Genomic DNA, 26,955 nt, shown 5'->3' with positions numbered 1-26,955 from the left:
ACTCTTTTTATCCCTTTGGCTTGCTCCATTTTTCACCATGGCACTTATAATCCAGCATTTTACTATATATTTCTTTATGATTTGCTTGTCTCTCCAAGAGGATGTAAGTCTCAAGGGGCGAAAAATTCCTATCTCCCATTTTCTGCTTTATCCAGAAGGCATAGAACAGTAACTCTCAAATAGGTGATCAATAAATATTTGTCAAAAGAACAAATGAGTGAATAAATTCCTTTCAGAATTTCAATTTCTTGAAAACTTGGAAGCAATTTTCTCAGTTTGGGAGAAAGAATGTGTAAATCTTAAAATTTCCATGTAACCTGGCAGCTTTTTAGCACGTCCTGGTGGTGTTTGCTGAAAACTCTGTACACCCTGCAGCTCAGCTCTTGGCTGGGAGACAGTCTTCCCTTCATTTATTCACACCAAAGGAGGACAGCAGTGACAAGGAACTGAAGTCTAAGAGAGGTGGTCCTGTACAAATGTGGAAGAATCAGGAAAGCCTGAAGTTTCCTGCCTTTCCAGCCAGTCCAGCCCAGGAGAATAGAACCTTCCATTAATCTTGTTCAAGTGACTGGCTTGCCACCTTTGGTGGTCATGAAATGACCACCTCTTCATCCCTCTTCCTGTCTAGATTCTGGCTCTTTTTAGGTATCTTGGGTCAGTAACTTGGGAACAAAGGTTTAACACTCTAGAAACCCATAAAGCAGATAGTTCTGTATCATGTCTTATCCATTTCCCTTTGCTCAGCAACAAAGAGCCCAGAGGACCAGGAGAAGTAAGAGGAAATGGAAAAATAAAGTTCTCTAATTCTAGGGGCTCCTGGGTGGCTCAGTCGGTTAAGCGTCTGACTTCAGCTCAGGTCATGTTCTCGCGGTCCATGAGTTCGAGCCCTGCGTCGGGCTCTGTCCTGACAGCTCAGAACCTGGAGCCTGTTTCAGATTCTGTGTCTCCCTCTCTCTCTGACCCTCCCCCGTTCATGCTGTGTCTCTCTCTGTCCCAAAAATAAACATTAAAAAAATTTTGTTTAAAAAGTTCTCTAATTCTAGACTCCTGCTTTTTGGAAGGCCTCAGAGTTCCTTCCCTTTCATAGATTTATGCTGGAAGCTTATATTTTTAAAGAATTCTTCAAACATTTCCAGACACATGCTAGTCCTCTACTGTGGGCATCTTTCTTTGGGGTCTTTCATGGTCCCTGATGAGCTCATTGTGTATGGAGCAAAGTGAAGATAGGGGACAGAGGTGAGGATTGAGACACAGCTGGGAGCAGTTGGAGGAAACACTGTGGTTTGTTTTTGTCACAGGAACTATCTCTGGGATTAGGGGAGGGGATCATTTCTGACTCAGTTACCCAATCCTGGTAGAGAGAGGGTTTTGGAGCAGAATATCTCAGAGGTAGAGATAGCTTCATGTCCCTCCAAAATTAGAAAGAGATAAGTTCCAGGGCCCTTTTTACAATGATATGGAAGCCACTGGTGTGTTTTTGAGCTGGAAGTCTGAAAAAATGGAGAAGTCAAAACTTTCTGGCTTTGGAATGAGAGCTACAGCATGCAGTTAAAGTATAGCTCCCGAGGAAGGATGAGAAAGAAGAGAGGACTTCTATCTGCCGGTTACGATTCTAAGCCAGAGGGTCACATGAACACACACACACACACACACACACAGCACCACACATAGTCATACACACAGTCACATACACACACACAGTCACATACACAGTCACACAGCCACACATATACACAATCACACATGCATTCATACACACACACACATACACACACAGGGAGCTGGGTCACTCTGTGCGGGAAGAAGGGAGGTTCCCTTTCTCATGTATTGGCATGTGCTTGGCATTTTCATATGGTTATGTCTCTGTCTCACAAAACCCCTTATGTAATACCTACTATTAAACCAATGTTACAAGTTAATTTGACAGAGGTAGTAAGTGGCCAGACTAAATCAATGTCTAGGTGTCTTGACTTGCAAAAACCATCCCCTTCTCATTGTACTGTGCTGCCCTCACAATTTAAAATTATGGTTTAATCTTTGTGGCCAACGTCTGCTCCAGGAATTCAGGACTAATATCTAACCTGGTAGCTCAGTTAAGTACAGGAGAATGAGTAAGCATTGCCTGCTGGGCTTTCTGAAGGGATGGAAAGGAGGAAGAGTGGTTTGTGAGTCTCTTAAGGCCACTTGACAGGGCTTCTTAGCACATCCTCTTAACCTTTCCAGGTACCCTTTGTGACAGAGTCTGCTTCTATAGGAAAAGTCAACAGGATCTGCCCAATGGCACATGTCATGACTACATTGCCAGGACAGGAGGTGGGCTGTTCTTCCTGGTTTTATAGCCTAAATAATGTCCTTGTATCAGAGGTCAATTTAATCGACCTGTCTTCACTTGCTTGCCATATCAACCATTTCACTCACATGAAACCATGGTTGCTGACTTCTCTTTTGCCAGCCTGGCACTGTCCTTATCCAAGTCCTGCCCTCTCACTCTTAATCCTCTCTTCTGCTTTGTGGTATCTGCAAAGATTGGACGCCAGATACTTTCCCTGGTTAAGTCTTGGAGCTCTGGTTCTATTGGGAAACGGTTGCTGATACCGTCCTCCTCCCTCTACATCCCGCACTGCCCCCCCCCCCCCCAACAAACTAGGAGCTTCGTCCATCTGGCTTGTACTCACTTTACCTATAAATTTCTGCTTCCCAGCCCCGGACACATTTTCAGAGAACTTAAGGAAATAATCAAGATGAGACCTATGACATTTCTGCCCACTTTCTTCATCCCACCACTTTGGGTGAGACCAACTTACCCTGGTTTGCCTAGAACTTTCCATTTTAGCACTGAAAGTCTTTTAAGCTCAGAAACCTCTCAGTTCTTGACAAGTCAGGATGGTGACTACCCATATTCTTCTTCTTCCAGATCATCAGCTTCTGGATTAGCATGTCCTTCATGTCTTGGGATAATTTAAGGGGACTCTATTACACTGGGAACAGGGCCAAGCAAGTACTAAAGTAATCCATTCCAGAGTGCTCTCTTTCTTTGAGATACTGTCCTTTAAATCTCCATTAGAATCTTTGCTATTGGAGACTTTCAGCTCAAGATGGCAAAATTGACCCACTCGTTTGCTTTCTTCTCTCTGTGAAATAAATCAGTGAAACAAAAACAAACAACAACAAATACACTATAGCAAAAAGAGAGGGATCGCTTTGTTATAAGATGCTTCTCCTCTTTTTTTTTCTTCAAATTTTTGTTTAAATTCTAGTTAGTTAACATATAGTGTAATATTGTTTCAGGAGTAGAATTTAGTGATTCATCACTTAACATACAACTCACAGTGTTCAACACAAGTCCCCTCCTTAATACCCATCGCCCATTTAGCCCATTCCCCACCCACCTCACTCCACTTATTAGAATAAGAGCTCAGAGATGCACATTACATTATACTTTGAGATCCTGGAGGTCAAGTTCTGTGCTATATTCTCCTTTCTATCTCCAGTTTCTGGCACAGAGTAGAACTCAAAATTCTTTATGAAATAGATGACTATGATTGGAAAATCTGAGAGAACAAAAGGAGCTCTAACATTGAAAACTTTGAGACCTGAATCGTCACAATTTGAGACCTGAATCATAATTTCTTACACTCAGCACTGGTCGGGCCACCTGTGAAGAGTCGTGCTGAATTCTGAGAACTGATTCTTTCCACTCCAGCCTGGACCTCAGGTAAACTGTAGGCAACCAGTTGTAGAAGGTGGAAAGTAGGAGACAGAGTGGGTCCTAACTTCAGGCAGCCTGTCCCAAACTACACAATTCACCCAGGCTCTGGAGAAAAAGAGAGGTTATCTTAGGATATTGTCCAAGTCCAATTCCTGGAATTACTTTGGCTGTGTCCCAGCTCTAGCCTGCAGGCATAGACATGTGACTGATGCCTGCTCAGGTAAACTTCCTTGATCTCTGGGAGACCTTGGAGAGGGGTGAAAGGAGAGGATAGGGCAGCTTGCCTGTAACTACTGTAGCAGTCGCCAGTTCTCAGAAGCAGTGGGTTGGATGAAATGACCTTTGGCAAACAGAGCAATATGAGGAGAAGGGTGAAAGGGAGAAAGGTGTGTTGAACTAGTGTTCTCAGCCCTCTGTGGTGACCGCTGTTTCTGTAGTGGCAGGGATGAGAATTTGAGAAAAAAACTCTCGTCATCAGAATGTCTAAGCCTTGCTTCCTGCCTTCACTGTGTGGGTTTACATTTGGGCTCCCCCTCTTCCACTAGGTACGGAGAAGAGCAGTGAGATTGGCTAGCTCATCTCCTTAAGGAAGTACACTTCCTTTTCCACTGGCAAAGGCATCGTATCCCTGGAGGTATAGGGTGATATCTAAGGAGATGAGAAAGGAGGGGAAGTAGGTAGTTTTAGCTGCTCGCCATATTCTCCTTGGATGTAAATATCTGCAGGTATTGATAATGAGTCATAGGTATCAGAAGGGGAATGATGTGCAAGTTACATGTGCGTGTGACCTCACACGTTAGCCAAGCGCTGGTGACCACGGTCTGTCTGGAATTACTTTGCACATGTGTCTCTGTGTTGGTATTTCCAATATAAGTCAATGTCTTTCTGTGGGTCTGTGAGCTCCAGTATATGGGTGCCAAACACGTACATTCCCAGAACTGTGTGTACACTGCTTTGCCTTATTTTCCTATTATAACCTTGGAAGTCCAAGCCCGGGGTAAATATCTAACTGCTGGCATAGGCCAGAAAGCCTTGGGCCACATCATTTATGACATTGGGCTCATTCTGCAGTGTTGTTTTTGGATGATTCAGGAGACATGAATCTTTGGGACAGAAAATTAACCTTGTGACTGCTGGTCAAGGAATAGGCTGGGCAGGACTGAGTCACTGCACCAGCTATTGAAGAAGGAACTGTTTTTCTAAACTCCTGAGGGATGTACCCCAAGAAACATACCCTTATAGTATATTCCAAACAGGCAGATGATTTAGATGGAGAAATGACTACCTGTATCTGTTTTTTTTTTTTTTTTTTAACTACCTGTATCTTTAATGTTATGACCATTTTAAGGGGCTGGGACAAAGCGAGATAGGAGATGTCCCCTCACTGAACATTGGAGGAACTGACTCTGAACAAAAAAAAGGGGAATACACTTGGAGGTGCGGTGTTGTAGAAGAAGGGTACTATTTGTTAAAGTCAGCTGCATCAGGATCACTGCATACACGATATACCAGTGTCACCACCCGTTCATAGAATCCAGGGATTCCAGTGAGAATGTAGCTTATTATACACCGTCTTACTTTCTCCATGAGCTCGTTCCCTATTATGTATATTCTCATTCTGGAATTCTGCAATTCTGAAGGGAGAGATATAGGTATGTGGGAATAAGCTACTTCCTTCCTTTGAGCCAATACCGTCTGTTTTTGGCAATATAGGCCTAAAATATGGAGGATTAGCTGAGTGTTGTCAGAGAGCATCTGTGCAAGTAGCTGATGCTGATGACAAAAGCTGGAAGGATGCCATTAGTCATAGGCTCAGGAAGCCACTCATCAATTCTCCCAACAGTGCACTAAGAGCAAGTCTTCATGGTTTCTTGTTTGTTTGTTTTTTGTAGTTTTATGGTTTTATTAACACAAATGTGATGTGCACATAAGCTGTCTGTCTATTCATTTTCTTTGCTGTGCAGCCTGGCATTGGGATTCGTGACTCTGATAGCCAGCTGAGCTTCTCATTCCACTATGGCTTTACGGTTCTTGGAGGAGACATTGTAAGCAATCTCTTCACAGTAAGATTCATTGCACATCAGCAGCACCTCAAGCTCCTTGACTTGTGGACTAGAAACTTCTGAGAGCCACTGGGCAGCATGTGTTTTGTTTTCTTGTTGCTCCCATGACCCATGTTGGGCATCAGGATCTGGCCCTTGAATCTTCTGCGCATCCTATCATCAATGCCTCTGTGTTTCTGCCAGTTGCGCTTAATTTTGACATACTGGTCTGACTGGTGCCAGATGAACTACTTTGTCCTCTTTTTAATGATCTTGGGCTTCACCAGAGGTCTGAGGGCAGCCATTATGCCTTCAAGAAAGAAGCAGAGATGGTATCATTGAGTCCTAGAAGGAAGCTTTCCTGCTCAGGCCTTGAACATTGTTGCAGACTGTCTTCCAATCTCCAGCTGCTGAGCAAACTGGGAGTAGAATGGGTACCTCTGCAAGGCTCGCTTTCTCTCCCATTTCCAAAGCTGGCAGAATATTAACCACTCCCCAGACACGATCCTGGGAGAAGTCTTCATGGTTTTTGATGTGTGTGCACAATAAAATCACCTGGGAAGCCTCACCCAATCAATTATATTGGAATTTCTGGGGATGGGTTCTTGGCATCAGAATTTTAAAATATGTCTTAGAAGTGGTTGTAATATGCAACCAAGGTTGCAGAATAAAATTCTGGAACCCCTCAGTTCAGAAACATGAAACCAGAATATTCAACCAGGCACCTGACATTGAAAGAGGAATCACAAGGGAGACTGTTTCCGTTGTCCATGTGAGATGTAGGGTTAACTGCACACCATGTGACACTTTTACAATGTTCAGTAGACATGTCTAAAAACTAATCAGCTAGGCTGATTAGATATTCTCTCTCAGGGACTTGAAGGGGGACACAAAAGCTATGGCGGATGCCTGACCTGAAAGTTCAGGGTACGTTGGGGCGTGGGATCATTATGGTCACAGATTTGTCAGGTAGGGCAGACTTGGAGGAAGTTGGTCAGGAGAGGGAAGAGAATGAAAGAGCAGCTGGAGAAACAGAAGGACGACACAGGGGACACAAGCAGGGGAGGATGGCCAGTCCCCACGGATGCCTTGACTCCTTAGCTTGCTGAGACAGTTGCAGTGCAATCTGGGAGAACCGTAAGTAGAACTCTGATTTAGAATTTTAAGTGAGAAGGATGCGGTTTCCTCTCAAGTCTTCAAGCCTGGCGTATACCTGTCTTGAATGCACTTGCTTTTTCTCTCTGTCACTCAAACCCCTAATCCTTTCTCAAGAACAGTTTGGATGTCATTCCTACTTGGCCTCCCAGAACACGCTACAATGCATACTCTGCTCCCTTAAATGAGATTTTGCTCATGCCTTTATTTATTCCTTTCCATGCTGAGTTATCATTTTCTACTTCCTTGTCTCCTCTACTAGATTTTGAGCTCTTTGAGGCTAGAGGTTGTATGTGACTTACATTTTTCATCAGTGTCTAATGCAGTTTTTGGCACATAGCAGTTGTGAATAGAAGCTTGAATTAATTGAATACATTCTTAAAGGTAAGATGGGCCTGAGTTTGTGGAACTTTCAGCTTCCTCATACACTCAGAAAAGGGTTAGTATACATAAAAATCTTTCTAGAATTCTACATTGTAAACTTCCAAGGAATTTGTCCGGTAAATTCTTATGTAAAATATCTAATACATAAATAAAATAAATAAAATAAAATAAAATAAAATAAAAAATAAAATAATAAAATAAAATAAAATAAAATAAAAAATATAAAATAAAATAAAATAAAATAATAAAATAAAATAAAAATAAAATAAAATAAAATTAAAATAAAATAAAATAAAATAAAATAAAATATAAAATATCTACTAAAAACCCTTAGCAGGAAATTCTCCCCTTCGGTCTTTAAACATCAAGCCTTCACAGAAAATTTAAGAGAACTAAGACATAAGAATAAGATTAGTTTATAAACTGAACCTATTTTGTTATTTAATGGTACTGTGCCTGTACAAATGAATTAGCCGAATAATTACAATGAGCCATTTAGCTTAGCTGCCGCCAAGATAGGATTTTGAAATGCAAACTTAACTGCTGTTATAGTGACGCCTTGATTTGAATTTCATCTGCTGTTGTGTAAATACTTAACACCTGCAATCAAAAGGGAACCATATTTTGCCTACCTTCCTGAGCCAATTACATGAGGCCTGTGGCTATATATGGAGCTCCATGGACATCCTATAAACCTCATATTATAGAAGTATTTTTTGTGTGCGACCCCTGATCTATGACTTTGGATGCATTCAATAAGGAGTAATGGACTCTGTGCTACAATCCATCACTGGCTGGTCAGACAAATGTGAACCGAGAGCATTAAAAAAAAATTTAAGCTTTTTCTGCTATTAGCAAAATATGTCCTTTATTCCCATTGCTCACTCCCATTCTCCTCACCTTCCCTACCAGCAAGCAGTCCCTCTGATCTCCTCAGTGTCTATTTTCTGCATGTGTTCTTGGAAAACACATAATGATGATTTGTATGCAGATGCTTTTATTTTTTCTTAAAAAAATTTTTATTTTGAGATAGCAGTAGATTTACGTGAATTTGTATAAAATAGTGCAGAAAGATTCCATGTACCCTTAACCCAGTTTCCTCCAATGGTAACATCATAAAGAAACTAGTACATATCACAACCAGAATATTGACATTCATAGTTAGGATAGGGAACATTTCCATTAGCAGTTGTGTAATCACATGGCACCTGAAGTCAAGATGGAACTATATTTTGTATATCTACCTAGCCAATTATGGGTTTCTTATGACTGTATCTGGAATTCCATGCGCATTGTATGAAATTCAAATCGATGTTCACATTAAAGTTCAACCAGGATATTGACTTAGACAGTTAAGATACAGAACATTCCTATCCCCACAAGGATCCCTCATGCTGCTTTTGCTTAGTCATACCTACTTCCATCCTCTCCACCCCTTTCTTAAACCCCTGGCAAACCCTAATCTGTTCTCCATTTCTGTAGTTTTTTATCATTTCAAAAACGTTATAAAAGTGGAAGAATCATGTAGCATATAACCTTTGGGGATTTGGGGATTAGCTTTTTTTTTTTTTTTTTTTTTTTTGCATTCGACATAATTCTCTGGAGATTCATGCATGTTGTGTGTATTGGTAGATTTTTTTTTTAATTGCGGAGTAGTCTTCCACAGTGTTGATAGATTACCATTTGTTTAACAGTTTACTCTGAAAGACATCTGGGTTTCCAATTTTTAGCTACTTTAAATACAGTTACTGTAAACATTTGTGTACAGGCCTTTGTGTGAACATCTCTTCATTTCGCTAGGATAATACCTAGGAGTGAACTGCTGAGCCCCATAGTAGTTGCATGTTTCCTTTTTAAAGAAACTGCTAAACTGTTTTCCGAGTGGCTTCATCATTTTACCTTCCCACCAGCAATGTATGAGTGATGCATTTTCTCCACATCCTCACCGGTATTTAGTGTTGTTACTATTTTAACTTTAGACATTCTGATAGGTAAATCTATGAGATTTTATATCCCATTGTGGTTCTATTTTTCCAATAGCTAATTTTGTTGAAAATCTTTTCATGTGCTTTTTTTTTTTGCCATCTTTATATCCTTTTTTGATTGAATGCCTCTTTATGCCTTTTGCCTATTTTCTAACAGGACTGTTTATGGTTTTAATGTTGAGATTTGCTAGTACTTTATATATTCTGGAGAATAGCCTTTTCAGATATGTAGTTTGCAAATATTTTCTCTTTGTCCCTATCTTGACTTTTCATCCTCTTAATAGAGTCTTACAAAGTAAAAATTTTACATTTTGGTCAAATCCAACTTATCAGCTTATCAACTTTAACTTTTATGGATTTTGATTTAGTGTCAAGTTTAAGGGCTCTTTTTGCCTAGCCCTAGCTCTTAAAGATTATCTCCTCTGCTTTTTAAAAATATTTTATAGTTTCATGTTTTACATTTAAGTCTATGATCCATTTTGAATAAATTTTTGTATAAGGTGTGAGACTTAAGTCATGGTTACTTGTGTTTGTTTGTTTGTGGCTGTCCAATTGCTTGCTCCAACACCAGATACTTGAAAAAGCTCTCTTTTCTTCAGGAAATCACTTTGTATCTTTGTAAAACATCAGATGGGCATATTTGCATGGGTTTATTTCTGGGTTCTGGGTTCTGTTTTACTGATCTGTGTCTACCACAATGCCAATATCACATAGGCTTTTTTTTTTTTTTTAATACTACACAGTGTTGATTTCTATAGTATCTAATAAGTCTTGAAATTGGGTAGATCCATTCTTTGAGCTGAAATTGGGTAGATCCATCCAAAATTGTTTGAGCTATTCTAATTCCTTTGCTTTCCCATGTAAATTTTAGAATAATATTGTTGATATCTGTAAAAAGAGAAAAGAGTTGCTGGAAATTTGACAGGATTTGTGTTAAATCAATTTAGAAAGAATTGACATCTTTGCTGTGTTGAGACTTTCCACCATGAATACGGCATGTCTTTCTGTTTGTTTAGATCTTTTTGATTATTTTCATCAGTGTTGTGTAGTTTTCAGCATACAAGTCCTGTAAATATCTTATCTTGTTAGGTTTACACCTATATATTTTACTTTTTAAAGAAATTATACATGCACAATTTCATTGATTCCTTCCTGATATACATGACTTTTATTGCCTTTTTATATTGGTTTATAACTTCTAATGTTGAATAAGTGACGATGAGAGCAGACATCCTTGTCTTGTTCCCAACCTTAGGGACAAAGCATTCAGACTTTCACCAGTAAATATAATGTTAGCTGTAGGATTTTTCTGTAGCTTCTCTTTATCAAGTTGGGTAGTTTTATTCTATTTCTATTTTTCTGAGAGTTTTTTTAAAATTATAAATGAATGTTGAATTGGTCAGATGTTTTTTTCTACACTGTTTGGTATGACAATGTGATTTTTCATCTTTTGCTTGTGATGGGCTACATTGATTTTGAATACTGAATCTGCTTGGTATCACTGGAATAATCCTCACTTGGTTATGGTGATAATTCTTTTTACATATTGCTGAATTGTTTGTTAATATTTGTTAAGGATTTCTGTGTGTATATTCAAAGGCATATTTGTTTGTAGTTTCCTTTTTTGCATTATCTTTATCTGGTTGTGGTATTAGGGTAATATTAGCTTCATAGAATGCATTAAGACAAATTCCCTTTCCAGATAGAAAGGAAGAGGTTATGTAGAACTGACATTAATTCTGCTCTAAATATTTGGTAGAATTATCCAGTTAAAGTATCTTGGCCTGAAGATTTCTTTTTAGAGAGTTTTAAAATTATGACTTTACCTTTCTTGATAGTAATGGGGTATTCAAATTACCTTTTTGTATGGGATGGCTTGTGCTAGTTTGTGTCTTTTGGGGAAGTGATTTCTTTTGTATAAGCTGTCAAATCTTTGCGTGCAGAGTTGTTCCTAGTACTTTCTTATTATCCTTTTATGTGTTCAGTGTCTATAGTAATATCTCTTCTTTCATTCCTAATGTTGGTAGTTTATATCTTCTCTTTTTCTCTCTTATCTGTATTGTTAGAAGTCTGTCAGTTTTACTGATGTTTTTCAAAGAACTAGACCTTTGTTTCATTGGTTTTTTTTCCTGTTGTTTTTCTGCTTTCAATTTTATCAATTTCTGTTCTTAGGTTATTTTCTTCCTTCTTTTGCTTTCAGTTTATTTTACTTTTTTTCTTTTCTGTGTTCTTGAATTGGGAGCTTAGATTTTCGATTTAAGACTTTTCCTCTTACCTAACATATTCATTTTTAATGTTATAAAAATTTTCCTCTCAACACTGCCTTAGCTGTGTGTCTTGTATCTGTTTTTTTTTTTTTCTGTTTCTATTAGCATCTCTGGAGGGTTTGAAAAAATAAGAGTATATGTAGAGATACAGTTGACACCATGTCCATCAACAGCAGATGCTTCTGATAGCTGTCCTCTGGTGTTTGTCCTGAAGTAGTAACACAGAATTATCTGCTTAGAAAGGTATATCTTCTTTATGAGAAGGCTAAGTATGAAGATACGTGAGATATATAATCTAGGTGATGCTGTAATAACAAACATCATAAAAATGCAAATGGGCAAACATACCAAAAGTTTCTCACCTGTGTAAAGTTCACTGTAAGCCCAGGGCAGCTATCTTCTCTCTGGCCGTGGCTCAACATTTTAGGCACCTTTAATGTGCATCTCCATCCAGTTACATGCCTCCGTAGTCAATGTGGAGAAGAGCAGACATGGAGTCTCTCAAATGCTTCTGCTACAATTGACTCATGACATTTCTATTCATATGTGACTGGCCAAAGCTAGTCATATTATCATGCCCACATTCAAGGTGGGAGAAGAGTGTGTGCATGTGTATGTATGTGAGAGAGAAAGAAGGTGTGTGTGTGAGAGAGACAGAGAGACAGAGAATTCTAATATGCATCTTGTTAGGCAATTGTATACATATTACAGTGCATATCACTTTTTTAATGTTTATTTTATTTTGAGAAAGAGAGAGAGAGAGAGAAAGCATGCAGGTGAGAGGCAGAGACAGAGGGAGAGAGAGAATCCCATGGGATTCGACATGGGGCTTGAACCAATGAACTGCGAGATAATGACCTAAGCTGAAACCAAGAGTCAGATGCTTAACTGACTGAGCCACCCAGGCACCCCAGTGCATATTACTTTTAACTTATACAACGTCTTTGTGAATATTTATTGCCTTCAATTGTACAAAATAAGGATTAGAAGTTCAAAGTAATAAATTGTAAAGTCAGAATTTGAACTCGCTTAAGGCTATCTGACTTCAACATTCATGCTTTCTTTTTAACATATACAGTGATAAGCAGCCTATAATGCTAAATCCAACATCTCTATTAATTCTGCTTTGTTTGAACATTTGGAATAGTCTAGGATGATGAGAAAATAATCCAAATAAATCACCCTGGATGGAGGCAGTTGAATATTACAGAAGAGTTCAGTTTAACAAATTTATAGTTGGCCCCTTCGGTGCCATCAGGCACCAGGAAAGCTCATAGTCTAAAAGACATGTAAACTAATAGATACACTTAGTATGTGATACCATAGAAATTTACAGAGTGCCATAGAAATACTCCAGTATTCATCTAATAACAATTGATGGGAGAAGAGTCCAGGTAGGCTTTTTGGAAAAGATGTTGTCTGAATGAAGTCTTTTAGACCTCAGTTATCTCTATTTTGGGGCTGATATCACTGATTATCTCCTGCTCTACTACTCCTTCTCCCTGTAACCGATCGCTCTCCTGAAAAATCCCCTTCACTCATTGAAGACTTTGGCGTCCAGCTGAGAATTATCTCTTTGACCCTCGCTTATGTCGTCCGTCATTCCAGGTAACTTCTATGTCTGCGTCAATAATCCATTAAACATCTTGGCCTCTCTTGATCGCAGCTCTGTTTACTTCTACCTAAGCTCCCCTCCAATGACTTGCTTCCTCTGTTGTCATTAAGTATTCAGAAAGGTGGATATTCAACTTATAGATTCAAGTCTGTAGAATTTACCATTATAATCCTGCTGCCAGTTAGCTGGCCATTCGGATCCTGTCCTCTTCTACCTTTTTTTTTGAACCCCCAATTTATTATTCTAAACAGGTACCTGTGGGGCAGAAGGACAGAGGGGTTTATGAGGAAGGCTGAAGCTTGAGGGTGTGGCCCCTACAGAAGCATACATTTATTTAGAGACTGCAAGCAAGAAAGATGAGGGAGTTGATGAAGAATTTAATCTGTGAACTGTAGGGGCTGTGGTAGTTTCGATTTCAGTTCTTTTTTTTTAATGTTTATTTATTTGGGGGGGGGGGAGGAGAAGAAAGAGGGAGACAGAGGATCTGAAGCAGGTTCCGTGCTGTGAGCACAGAGCCCAATGTGGGGCTCAAACTCATGAACCATGAGATCATGACCTGAGCTGAAATAAAGAGTTGACAGCTCAACTGACAGCTATCCAGGCGCCCCTCAGTTTCACTTCTTTACACTATAATCTTCTGAGTTGCTTACCTAGTCCAACCTTAAATGGTTTTTGCTCTGGCTAGTTAAAATGGCAAAGGAATGCATAACAAATTATCAAAGAATGAGCAATAATAAACAGGCAGTACAAATTGTGTTTTTAAAATTTAGACCACACCTCCCTAGAGAAGAATGGGGTGAAGTTCCCCATACTGTCTCAGCTGCTAAGTGAACCTAGAACTGAACTGAAAGCATATTCTATTTAAAAGTTTTTTTTAATGGTTATTTATTTTTGAGAGACAGAGAGACAGAGCATGAGTGGGGGAAGAGCAGAAAGAGAGGGAAACACAGAATCTGAAGCCGGCACCACGCTCTGAGTTGTCAGTGCAGAGCCCGATGCGGGGCTTGAATTCACAAACCGTGAGATCATGACCTGAGCTGAAGTTGGATGCTTAACTGACTGAGCCACCCAGGCGCCCCTATTTTTAATATGACATTTGTAATTAAACAAAACTGAAGAATAATCATTGAATCTAGGAAAAAAGTTTTCCATGTTGAAAGCTGATGCTTTGAAAAGAGTAAATTAATAAATAGAGAATGAGGGCAGAGATGGGAAATTTCCTGGTTCTCTGCAGGCATCTTCTGCACATGTCCAAGGGGCTAGGGGATCAGTCCTCAGGTTCTTTGTCATTTCTAATTGGAATCAACACCTGGGGCACCTGGGTGTCTCAGTCGATTAAACATCGAACTTTGGCTCAGGTCATGATCTCACAGTCTGTGGATTCGAGCCCCTTGTTGGGATCTGTGCTGACATCTCAGAGCCTGGAGCCTGCTTCAGATTCTGTGTCTCCCTCTCTCTAACCCTCCCCTGCTCATGCTGTGTCTCTCTCTCTCTCTCTCTCTGTTAAAATATAAATAAACATTAAAAAAAATTTTTTTTTAAAACCAATGATTTTCCAAAACGGTAACTGTCATTTTCTTTGGGAAGATGTATAACATCATATTTACTTCTATCTTCTGGTAATCAGAAAAAGCACAAGTTATTTCTAAAAGAAATTTTCTTTTTTCTTGTTAACATGTTAACTACCATCAGTCGTAGACATCTTGGTCTTGACTTCGGTGGTTTTAGACAAATAGAAAGGGGATAGAGAAGAGAAGTGCTATCAGAACTCAGAAGCTTGGGGTAAAAGACTCACATGTGAGTGTGACAAAAAATGCCTAAATTCTATAAGTGGTGAGAGAGGAGGTAGGGAGGTGGGAGGCAATGGTTCACACATAGCTCCTTTGTGCAAGGAGAAAATAGGTGGCTGGAAAGGTAACTGTCAGATAATTTTTTATTTCCACTCCTACATGAGGAGGGTGGTAGAGTATCAACAGGCCCTTTATATTTATAAGACATTTGTGAATTTTGCTCACAATCATGGTCTTCTTATCCATAGCTTGTACTTTTATGGGTTGAACCTAAATATCCTGAACTAAAGCTGCTATTGCCTTCAACTCCTGAACTTCCCATTTATTTCTAAGTGTATTTCCTACATAATGTTCAATTATTTGCTAGGAAGCTACAGTCAGACACACAGAATTTTGCTGTGATAAGTGTTTAGCATCCTTTTGGGAAAGGGTGCTACAGCAATTTTGCTGCAAGGCTGTAATATATGGTGATAATGATGCTTCACTCCTTTAGAAATGGTACCAGGGGCCGATCCCTGAGAGCAGAGTGCAGAGCTGCCGAGGCCTGCCTCTTTAGGAGGTTCTATGGATTGCTTGGGATGAGTAAATGTTTAATGAGCACTTTATTCTCATTACAGGGTAATGTTGGATATCTAAGAACAACAGCATACCAACTCCTTTGTTAATTCTCATCGATTTATAATTTCCTTCTAATTGTATTTTCTTCTTTCTTCCCAGTCTATATTAAAGTGAGTTTGACTTGGGCACCTGGGTGACTCAGTCGATTAAGCATCCAACTCTTGACTTTGGCTCAGGTCATGACCTCACAGTTCATGGGATTGAGCCCTGTGTTGGGCTCTATGCTGAGAGAGTGGCGCCTGCTTGGGATTCTCTCTCTCTTCCTTTTCTCTCTGCCCCTCCCCTGCTCGCACATGCTCTCTGTCTCTCTCTTTCTCAAAATAAATAAATTAAATAAACAAACAAAAAAAGAACTCCTGTGGTTTGCCTCCATCTCTGTTTTTATTTTATTTTCCTTCCTTTCCACTATGTTCATGTGTTGTGTTTCTCAAATTCCACATGAGTGAAATCATATGATATCTGTCTTTCTCTAACTTATTTCACTTAGCATAATACACTCTAGTTCCATCCATGTTGTTGCAAATGGCAAGATTTTATTCTTTTTCATACCGAGTAGTATTCCATCATATAAATATACCACATCTTCTTTATCCATTCATCAGCCAATGGACATTTGGGTTCTTTCCATCATTTGGCTATTGTTGATAGTGCTGCTATAAACATTGGGGTGCATGTGCTCCTTTGAATCAGCATTTTTGTATCCTTTGGATAAATACCTAATAGTACAAAGTTCCATATTTCAGACCATTTCAGCCCTCAGAGTTCATAATCAATACTTGGTTTGTACAGATCCTAAGTTGCCTAACTTTTGTATTCATGGAGACTATGAGAGTGGTCTGTATTCCTATCAAGAATTATATCAGGCAAGAATGATGTGTAGGCCTCAGCAAAGATAATATTTCAAATGGTGGGAGAGAAACAGAGGAAAGAAAAGGAAAATTTGTATGTAGATCAATTTGGATGATTAAGCTTTTTATCTTCAAAACACATCAAGTTCTTTACAATGAAAGGGAATTAGAAGTCTTGCCTATTTGCCTTCATAATTTGATTCTATTTTAACATCAAACTTCAATAGTCCTAATGTCTTAACAATAATTGTTACATCAGTTGAGAATTACTGTCATGGAAGCTAATGCAAAAAGGAAATCCAAGTGGATGATAAAACAAACTGTTATCGGATCACATCGTGCAATCAAGATAATCTAATAAATAGTTTCTGAAACACTGAAAAAAAATGAACTCCTTAAAAAAAATAAAGTGGGCTTGATTCCTGTGGAATCTAAGTCCTAAATGCTAAATGGAAGATCAAAATGAAATGATATTAGCAGTTAGGATTTTATGATAATGGAGAGAGACTGGTGAGTTGTTTTATGTGTGGTCGGATGTGAGGTGTGGGAAGACGGGGTGCAGCATTCCTGGGGGGAGCAAATGACTAAGTAGCAGGTCCAAGGAGAGAGAGGCTGTCATGATATAAAGGGTAACTAATTTGCTTGAATAACAAGAAAGATTCTGCTGGTGTGTGGAATGGGAGCACGGGTGAGGGATGTTGTTGAATCAGGGGGTGTTAAAGAGGCAGATATAACAGAGCTTCTGCCACTGTGAGGTTTGTGAATTTGATCGGAGGCTAATATGGAACCTAAATCAGTTTTGAGATGGTGATGCTGCTGTGTTACTTGGGGTCAAACCAATCATCGTAGGTGAAAGATTTAGGGTCCAAAGGGGAAGTTAGTATCGTGTGTGTGTGAGTGTGTGTGTGTGTGTGTGTGTGTGTGTACACACAGATGCACAGATGGAAGAGTGGTCATTGGGCAAGACTATTATTTCAGAAGGGGGGAATATAGAAAGGTATGTTCCATCTCAGAGAAGATCATTACTTCCAGTTACTTCTTTAGGCTCTAAATCCTCCAGAATGTAGAGTAATTAGCACCATGAGAATCGGAGCATAAAAACTGCACCCATTCATGCGCCTATCTCCACCATCCCCGGCTCTCTGAAATTCCTGAGGTAGCATTACCATGACGTTCACCTGACTACCAAGTATTCCCCTCAAAGGAGGCCAGAGATTGACCAAACCATACCCAAATAGCCCTAAATCCAAGATTCTCTTCCAGGCAGATTTTTCACCCTATTGGCTTGGGATATTTTCTATTGCCTATACAACAGAAAGGGGAAAGACATCAAAAGGGCGATTTTCTTTTCCTAAAACAATGCCCTACAATTCTCCATTTCTCTTCTCTACAGGTTATCCAACCATCTACCAACCCCCAGGAAGTGCAACAAACTCAGAATCTGCTCACAGGGAAAACAGCAGAAGGAAAATATAGGAAGAGTTTACATACAGGTGGGATAAAGTACAAGTGCCTCCTGTTTACTAAGTACAAGCTTGCAGAGGTAGACAGTCCCTGGTGGACTCTCCCGATTTCATTCTCCCTTTAGCAGCTCTGGGGTCATTCATTTTTCTGGTTAGGACATCTCACCCTCACACTCAGAAGAGTTGCTTTACCTGTTCATGTATTCTCTCTATTGCTTTCACTCTTTGCCCAGCCGTCACCTCCTCCCAAATCAATGAGAAAAAAAGTGTTTCCCGCCAGAGCTGCAAATACATCCATGAGCTCTGCCCTGAGATGTTTCCTCAGACTTTTGAGCAGTGTCTCATCAGATTCTGGGCACTCTGAGCAGTTATTTATGTTCTGTTTGCCAAGTACCCTATCTGAGTCACCACACACCAGAATCTCTCCGGTGGGTTTTCTCCATTTCTTCTATCATTCTGTGTTTGGTGTTTTTCTTACAGGATGATTAGCACAGTAAATCCACTTCACTCAGCTCTTTCGGTGTTCTTTGTGATGACTTTCTAAATCCAGTTCCTTTAAACACAGTCTCCAAGCCCCCAGTGTCTCCACCTTACCTCAATCTGTCTCTACCACTATTCCCTTGGTCTCAGAAGGGTCACTGACAGCTTCTAAATACAAATACGTTATAAAACTGCTTATAAGTGATTTGAAAATTCAAAACCCTTCTCCATTTTTGCTGCACTTTATCATTTGAACATTAAAGGTTTGTTGGTTGTGCCTGTCACCATATTTAACATGAACTTAACCAGGTATTTGCAACTCCAGCACAAAATAAACTTACTTTCCCCACAGATTGGGGAAAAGGATGAGAAGTCTAGAAAAAGAGAGCAACAGATATCTCACAGAAACATGACTGTCATACCTCCTTTATTTTTTAAAAATTATTTATTTAAGCAATCTCTACCCCCAAAGTGGGCCCCCAATTCACAACCCCCAAGATCAAGAGTCTCATGCTTCTCTGACTGAGCCAGTCAGGCACCCCTGTCATATTTCCTTTAAATTCTACCTTCATATCCTTTCTTTCAGAGCTTAGAGACTTGTACATGGGACTTTATCCTGGGATCAGTCTTTGAGATAGATGTACTGTATATTTTTTCCCAAAAAATTCTTGTGTGAATTCACTATGCAAATAGAAGTTCACCAAGCTTGGTATATTTGCCTTACAGATAAATGGGGAACATATTCTGTAAAACAGATCTTTGGATGGGAAGATCTATATCAGGTGATGGGGAGTTAAAAGAGCAAAAAGGATGAAGAGGGGACTGAGAGAAGAGAAACAAAATAGAAAAAGGAAAAGAGGATGGAGAATGAAGAAGAAAAGGCAAGGAACATGGGAAGCCTGGCAGGGAATTCTGATTATCAACAGTACACCCCAAAGTAGGATTCCTAGTGAAAAATCAGTGAGTGTATTATTACATGCAATCCAAAGCCATGTCATTGTATGTGTATAGAATGTGATATCTAGGTGCAACTGTTCTGTATCTTCTGGATATATGTAAAACTTAATAATGGAAAAATTGGAAGTTCCTCTTTGATTCTGCCAAGAAAGTCCAAAGAGATCTGGAATAAGAGAACTGTATTAATGAGGAAGAATTTGAGAAAAGTTGGAGAAAGAGAAAATGTTAAGTCTCTAGTAGCTGTTAAATACCAGGATTGAAAAGCTACACTGGAGAACACCTGACTGGCTTAGTGGGTAGGGTATGTGCCTCTTGTTCTCAGGGTCATCAGTTCAGGCTTCATGTTGGGTGTAGAGTTTACTTAAAAAAAAAGAAAGAAAGAAAAAGAAAACCTACTCTGTTCTTCCGATGAAATGGAGGAGGACATCCATAAATGACTTCTCAGTGGTTATCCCCACTTCTTAGGGTGGGGTTGAGGGTGGTCTACAGTCTTTGGTTGGGGTGTAGCAAGCATAGAGAAGCCTTCCCATGGGCATATATCATGATCTTGCCTTCGCTTCCTGCACTGTATGTCCTCTTAACATCATGGCCTTAACAGCATCATGTCTACACATTTCCTTCTTAAAAATGTTATTAGAGGGGCGCCTGCGTGGCTCAGCCGGTTAAGCGTCTGACTTCAGCCTAGGTCATGATCTCGTGGTTCACGAGTTCGAGCCCCGTGTCGGGCTCTGTGCTGACAGCTCGGAGCCTGAAGCCTGCTTCCGATTCCGTGTCTCCCTCTCTCTCTGACCCTACCCCCATTCACGCTCTGTCTCTCTCTCTCTCAAAAATAAATAAACGTTAAAAAAATGTTATTAGATTCCCCTTTTGTTGCATGGGTTCGGGGAAGTGTACTCTCCTGCTTCTCCTTAGTTACGCTCCTGATTTCTAACCCCTGGGAAGGTAAGAAGCATGTGGGACATTCTTTTCAAAAGCTGCAACCTGGGCCACATTGTTTCTTATTGTTGGGCTCCATCTGCATAGCAGTTAATTCAAATAATAGAAGTTAATAAACTGCTCTGATGACAGAAGAACTTTAGCTGAATATGAAGAGATCTGGGGACAAAGAGTAAGCTTAGCTTAGCCATTGAATCCAATTAGACTTGCCTCAGAATTCAGTGCTTAAAGCTTTGGTGATTCCAATCACTCTCATCTGCCATCTTCCCAAGACTGACACTATCCCTCATTCAGCTCTCTGTTGAGTTATCTTCTCCCTGACAACCTACATCACTCCTTCCCCTTATTTGGTTTTATTTTCTTTTCACCTCTTATCATTACTTTAAATTTATTATAGATTTGGTTACTTATCACCTGTGACCTTCATTATATTGTTAGCTCCATGCAGGGAAGAATTTGTCTTGTTCACTGCTCTATGTTGGGTACCTAAAATAGCACCTGGTACATGGTTGACGTTTGATAACTCTTTATTAAAGGAAGAAAAGCACCTGGCTACTCTTTACCAAGGTTCTAGGAGATCCTTTTTTTACTTAGTATGTCCTTTGATTCCAGATTTAAAAACATATACACACACAGTATGATTTTATTTTATTTATTTTTTTAGAGTATGCGCACGAGAGGGTTGGAGTGGAGAGGGGCAGAGGGAGAGAAAGACTCTTAAGCAGCCTCCAAACTCAGTGCAGAGCTCCACACAGGGCCTGATCCCACAATCCTGGGATCATGACCTGAACCTAAATCAAGAGTCAGATGCTTAACTGACTGAGGCACCCAGGCATACCCCTCCCACCCCCCACAGTATATATCTCCAATAAAACTCACGGTTTTGGCTTTTCCTGTGTTCATCTCAGCACATCTTTAGTGTGATGTCTTTCTCCCTCTCTACCTCTATTGATGAATCCACCCAAAAGATACTCTCTGCTCTCAAGCTGTTTCTAGCTGATTTATCCCTGTTCAGGTAATGTATCCCAAGATTTCAAAAATATTATTTAATTTTGTTCTTTTCTCTTATTTGAGCATACAATCAACCAACTTAGGTTCAGTGAACTGTGGATTGAAGCTAAAAGATGCCCCATTCTTACCATGCCTAATGATGACCAACTTTGTTTTGTTTGATTACATTTATGAGACTTACACTTTTTTTCTTAAGTTTATTTATTTTCAGAGAGAAAGAGAGTGTGAATATGAGTGGGGAGGGGCAGAAAGAGAAGGAGAGAAAGAGAATACAAGCAGGCTCCATGCTACCAGCGTGGAATCTGACATGGGGCTTTATCCCATGAACAGTGAGATCATGACCTGAGCTGAAATCAAGAGTCAGACACTCAACTGACGGAGACACCCAGGTGCCCCTGAGACTTATACTTAAAAAAAAACACAGGCATCATTACTTTTCATTTTCAATTTTCACTTTTTATTATTTTTCATTAAGATACTTAAATAATAGCACAGACAAAACTGAATATTTAGGTGGCAGGGGATGCCATATGTGATACTTGAAATGTTCATAGATGAGCAAATATATGAATTCAGCAGTGTGAAAGGTGAATTAGGTATGCCAGCATAGAATGTGCACAAGGTCGTGTACTACAAAAGTCTAAAGTACACAAATCAAAGATCATCTGTTCTTTGCAGTTTGGGGTTCAAACCCAGGTACCACGAAGTAGGTGTGTGTCCTAGAGTAAGGGCTTCCTCTGTACCATCAGCAGAGAAATGAAAACCTCAGAAACAGCTATTCACAGGGTTGTTTAAAGAATCAAATGAGACAATGCCTGTGGGAGGCACGTGGTAAAGGTGTTATTGCTATGAGAGAGGCAAGGGACAAGGAAGAAGGACTATGTAATTTCCTGAGTCCTTAGGCACTGGAGGTGATGCATGTCCTTGGCTGAGTGGAAAAGCCAGGGAAGCTGGTCTTGCTGATAAAGAGATATAAAATACCTTTGGCTTTGGTATTGACGACAATGGAATCATAACTCTATTAGTGTTTCTTTGCCATAGTTTTTCATTTCTTCATAAATTTATGTAATATACAAAATTACAAATACTATGTGTGCGTGCATATGTATAATTACTATTTCATAACTGTAAACAGGTCCTCAGTGTTTCATTTTGGTTTCAGTTAATATCTTTCTGTAGTGACCATGGCCATGATTCCTTCATCAGTGGGTCCCCCTCCCGCTCAGGAATGTACGTTTAGATTTTGAGTCCCCTGTTATATGTGGGCAAACTGAGGCCCTGAGAGAAGATGCTCTGAAGATTATTCTTAAGCAGGAGAGTGAACCCCACTCAATATCTTGATGCTCGGGTCCTGGTGATTCCTATTTTTTAAAAGAAATGTTTTTACTTCAGCATTTCTCTGTTTTGGACCCTGTTTTTCCCTCCAGGGTGACCAGAGACAGGGAGATCTCTTAGCCCACTGTTTTTGCTCCTCTACTGCCTGTGTCTAAAACATCTGGTGCCCAGCTCCTTGTCCTCACTCTCTCTTCTCCTCACCCCCCCCCCCCCCCACAGAGCCCAGATCCTAGGACTATTGGGGCACACTGAGCTCTATGCCCACAGGAGACAGGAGAGAGTGAGAGAATAGTCAGGGTTCCCCAGGAGGCCCCTGTGGACTCACAGTAGCCTGCCTTTTCCCTCGAACTCACGTTCCCCAAACTGAGTATGATGCTGGGATGTGCCCAAGTGTCCAGCGGAGACAGCTGCTCCTTGGGAACCACTATCATGCTCCTATTCAACCCTGCAGGAGCACACCATCAGCGTGTGTGAGAAGGGCTGGAGGCTTCCACCTTTCCCAGTGCCTTTTGGTTTCAGATCTAACACCAGTAGTGCCTAAAGAGCAGGAGGAAGGGGATATGGAGAAAGGGTCCCAGGTAAGGTGGAGTGTTTCCGTCCTGGTGTTGTGTTATCTTCATTTACTGCAGACTGCCCCAGAGGTCCTAGGTTTGGAAACTGTGCCTACAGAGAGTTTGGGGGGGACCTCTTGGCTCCATTCAACCCATTTCACTTGCCTTGTTGTCCCCTGTGTGCCACCCACCACTGCCGAATCTTGCATCTGGACCTGGGTGGCAGGATGAGACCTACCATTGGTAAGAACCCTACCTTTCCCTCAGCCTCTTTCATGCTCCTTTCATTGCCATCACAGCATTTGTCACGGGTTGTCATTTAAAACTTATTTATTGTCTGTTTTTTTTCAACTTGGCTGTAAGGCCTGGAACTATTTTGTTCACCACCATATCCCTTGAACACCAACAGTATCTGACACTGTCAATCATATTTTTCTGAGTGAATGAGTGCATGAATGAATGATTTGAGTTTCCTGTGTCCTCTTGCACACTGGGCTATTGCTGATTTCAGTGCAGCAATGAATCCCATGACAGGACCCCACTCCCTGCCTTGGCCTCATTCTGTTCTCCCTCTTGGGGAAGACCTAGGGGTCTTCTTCCAACCCTCCTTCTGCCCCACCCTAAGAGATCCGGGTTCAAGGGAAGCTCTGTCTAGGTTCCTTCTTGATGCATCTCTGTCTTCTTTTTGAGCCTTTAATTCTTGCTGCCAGCCGGTCTGGCCCGTGTGCTGTTTAGTCTGTGCCCTCCCTCTGTCACCTGCCCTTGCAAAAGCCTGTGAACCATAAGGCGATATTCAGTGACTTTCTCTGCTTGCCCCTCTGTCCCCTTCCTCACCCCTGCTCTTTCATTCCCTCCAGAAGCTCGGCGTGTCCCATGACACTGGTGACCAAAACCACTGGTACAAACAATCAGGGTGATGGTAGGCTAACCCCTCTGAATTCCAAGTTGTTAAAGAAAGAGTTATTTCCAGGGTGGGAAAGTTGTTTCAAAAGTCGAAAAGCATGGGGCACCTGGGTGGCTCAGTCGATTAAGCATCCCACTCTTGATTTCAGCTCAGGTCATAATCTCATGGTTCATGAGTTCAAGCCCCATGTCAGTCTCTGTGCTGACAGTGTGGCACTTGCTTGGGATTCTCTTGTCTCCCTCTCTCCCTGCCTCTCTCTCGCCCTTCCTCAAAAACAAACAAACAAACAAACAAACAAATATTTAAAAAGTCAAAAAGCATAGGAATAATTCAGTCAGAAGAACTGAGAGGGTTGATGTGGAGAGACAGTAAGATGCATAACAAGGCAGGGGGGATTTCAAACAGGTTTCATGTCTCTGGGGGGTTATTATAAAGAGACAGGTGAGCTCTCTACTAGGTGACACTGTAACAGAAATCTGAACAGCAAAACCTACAGCACGAAGAATTTGGATAGGGATGAACAGGATCTCTTACCAGAGAGAATCTTTACCATAAATGTGTGAGGGAAACTGAGAACATACCAGGGAGTCCAGACGATCGAGTACAGGTAATGTGTGGCCCAGTCCAAAGCATGTGCTGCATAGCCAACCAAAGCCTTGGCCAGCCAACTTTGTGAAGGTTAAAGCTGCCATTGGCCTGTTTTGATGGGACACTGCATTGTCTTCTGATTGGAGAAACCAGGAGGATGTGAGACCCCTAGGCCTGAGAAAAGATGTATTCTGTAGCAAGGGAGGGAGCGGGATGCTCCAAGGGGTATCGCAGAGGCTGCACTGAGGAAAATCTGCTCTGCAGCAGACCCTGATGCAGAGGAAAGCTAGTTCTATGTTCAAGTTGAACCTTACCTATGTCAGTTTTGCCTGTGTTAAACAATCAGTTTTGACAAATAAGAACTTGAGATGTAATATTATTCAATAAGTACATCAGGTCCTAAAACATACTCCGGGGGGCCTGTCCTGAGCTGTGGGCCAGATGGCTGAGTTGGACTTGGGGAGGAATGGTGGCTCAGAGTCTGGAAGCAACATGAGGGAGATGGTAGTCCATCATGGACAAAGGGGAGGGCACCAAGTTATCCAAGCTGAGCGGGGAGGCAAGATCTTGAACAGGAAGGGAAACGTCTGAGGGGAAATGTCCAGTAGGCTGGAGAGGGGTTGGTGGGAGGAAGGCAAGAGGGGTTTGGAGGAAGGTGTAATAATGGGGGCTGTGCTGGAGGCCTGTTTGTGAAGGACACTGCACTGAATGGAGTGTTCCTGACTTCAGAGTCACCTCTGAATCAACGTTTTCATCCCTGATTGCAGGACTTCAAATGTTTTAGACCGTGGAACTGCAGGATGCTATGTCACAGACACCTGTCAGGTAAGGAATATGTTGCCCTTCAGGTGGCAGTGATGGTGAATAAACCATAATAGGCCCATGGGTTGAATTTCTCATTCTTGCTCAGGCATTTATAACACCCGCAGAGTATGAGCCATGTCAATATGGGAGTGCACAGGGAGAGATCACAATCAGGAAGGTTGTCGTGGAGGAGCAACCCCCCTGTTTTTCAATGAGAGACACTGAAGCCCAACCCCCCTGTCTCTCAATGAGAGATGGAGTATTGAGGGCTGAACCCCTGACTGGTCCTGTGGTAGTGTTAGAGATCACGTTCGATCCTTTCTGCGGGGAAAGGACACCCTCCCTGTCTCCTACTCATCACTGCTAGTCAACAGCTGATCATGGGAACTTACTCTTTAATATATTGCTTAATTTACCATTTACTAAATACTTTCTCCATTTGCAAATGTAAGTAATAGGCTTTGGATTCTGTGTCCAGAAATTGATAGGGCACTGTGTTCAGAAATTTTGTAGATTCCATGTATTTGACATTGTGGTTAAACAAATAGGTACTTGAGTCAGAAAACCCTGGGTTCAAATCCCAGATGTACGTTTATTAACTTGGGACTTGGGACTGAGGTCCTTAAACATCCTGAGCCTCAGTTTTTATCACCTGTGATGTGGAGATAGCCACCGTCTCACAGCCTGGTTGCAGCACAGAAACCAGTGCATGGTGGCACTCAGTGAGTGGGGTCTCCCCATTCACCACTCCATGTCCACAATTCTGTGTCAAAATGCTTTGACAACTGAAAGTTCTTTCTAATCTTGTGTATATGCTTGCCTTAGAAGATAAGAGAAGGAGTAGATGTTGTTGTTGGTGTTTAAAGGAATTTTTCCCGATCACTGATCTGAACTTACCAGTGTGAGGCTCTTTGTAGCCTCTATCTGTTCTGTTAGGTGTGAATATTTATATATTTTGCTGGAGAAATAGTATTGTACAGTATTTGGTCACAGGGTGCTGCCTAGACCCTCTGGGAGTAGATTCTGAAACACACCTGGTCACATCTTCCTTTTTCTGATAAGAAATTGGCAGGTCATGATTGCCTCATTGCTGTCTGTTAAAGCCCACAATGCACACACACGAGTAATCATTAAAGAACATGCATTTCCATTTGTCAAACTTTTCTTCTCAGGACTTGGAATGAAAACTCGATAGAGGTACTCATTGATTTGTTTAGCTAAGATGTACTAAGTACATACATTGTGTAAGACATGTTGCTGGGTATTGGGAGGACTATGAAGATGACAAGAGAGCCCTGCCACTGAGAAACAGGTGTTTGGAAGAAGGCCGGCACAAGAATAACTATAATGCAAGGGAGACAGGCTAACTTCCACGGGTGGGAATTCCAGGAAGAGTGAGTTCACATCTGAATGGGGGATGAAACTTCATAAAGGAGGGATATTTGAGACAGTCCCTGAAGGGGACTTCATTCTTTACTCAAGGGGGTTGGTAAGAATTTGTCAGGCAATGATG

The 26,955-nt window shown here is 40.9% G+C and overlaps 1 long non-coding RNA gene, 1 other non-coding gene and 1 pseudogene across 2 annotated transcripts in view; 1 reads left to right on the top strand and 2 right to left on the bottom strand.

Moving 5' to 3' along the window:
- Nucleotides 1-5,597: 5,597 nt before the first annotated feature.
- On the bottom strand, nucleotides 5,598-6,251 carry LOC123607041 (annotated as a pseudogene).
- On the bottom strand, nucleotides 6,129-6,268 carry LOC123607790. Its single transcript, XR_006716928.1, has one exon. It is a non-coding gene; the product is annotated as a small nucleolar RNA SNORA7 (small nucleolar RNA).
- A 392-nt stretch (nucleotides 6,269-6,660) lies between these two features.
- LOC123607043 overlaps nucleotides 6,661-26,955 on the top strand; it is a 33,416-nt gene continuing 13,121 nt past the window's right edge. Inside the window, exons 1-3 of the long non-coding RNA XR_006716620.1 lie at nucleotides 6,661-6,888; nucleotides 17,807-17,906; nucleotides 25,406-25,463. This is a non-coding gene — a long non-coding RNA (uncharacterized LOC123607043). The remainder of the gene's footprint in view (nucleotides 6,889-17,806; nucleotides 17,907-25,405; nucleotides 25,464-26,955) is intronic.

The sequence above is a fragment of the Leopardus geoffroyi genome, chromosome A2 (genome assembly GCF_018350155.1).
Source record: "Leopardus geoffroyi isolate Oge1 chromosome A2, O.geoffroyi_Oge1_pat1.0, whole genome shotgun sequence".
Classification (NCBI taxonomy): domain Eukaryota; kingdom Metazoa; phylum Chordata; class Mammalia; order Carnivora; family Felidae; genus Leopardus; species Leopardus geoffroyi.
The sequence above is the reverse complement of the archived record's forward strand: the minus strand, read 5'-3'. Positions and strand labels throughout refer to the sequence as shown.